Source organism: Plasmopara halstedii (assembly GCF_900000015.1).
Source record: "Plasmopara halstedii genome assembly, contig: Scaffold_658, whole genome shotgun sequence".
Lineage (NCBI taxonomy): Eukaryota > Oomycota > Peronosporomycetes > Peronosporales > Peronosporaceae > Plasmopara > Plasmopara halstedii.
Window position 1 is genome coordinate 137,342 of NW_020187575.1, and position 489 is coordinate 137,830.

The following is a 489-nucleotide window of genomic DNA, read 5'->3' on the forward strand; positions in this document are numbered from 1 at the left end:
GGTAGTTGGCGAGACCAAGCCACTTGCGCAGGTCCATCTGCTTTTTTGGAACCGGCTAGTCTATGATGGCCTTGACCTTAGCGGGATCCGCTCAAAGGCCACGTTTCCCAAAGATGCACCCTAAAACGGGAATCTCTTCTGCGCTAAAGATGCTCTTGTCTGCATTGGCGTACAGTTTGTTCGTGCGCATGCACTCGAGCACTGCTCCAAAATGGACGAAGTGGTTCTCCTCATTCGTCCTCTCGTGCTCCGCGCGACTACGAACGAAAATGTCGTCAAAGTATGTCCGTGCATACGCCCTATGGGGCCAGAACAAATGCGTCACAAGACGATTAAATGTTGCTGGTGCATTTGAAAGCCCTTGGTGCATCACCAGCCACGTCCAGAGCATACCGCGTGGAGTTCACCGCTGTCAGCGGAATATCACTCGATCTCATGAGCAATTGGTAATACCCACCGACCAAGTCGAGTGCACTGTACTTCGTACAT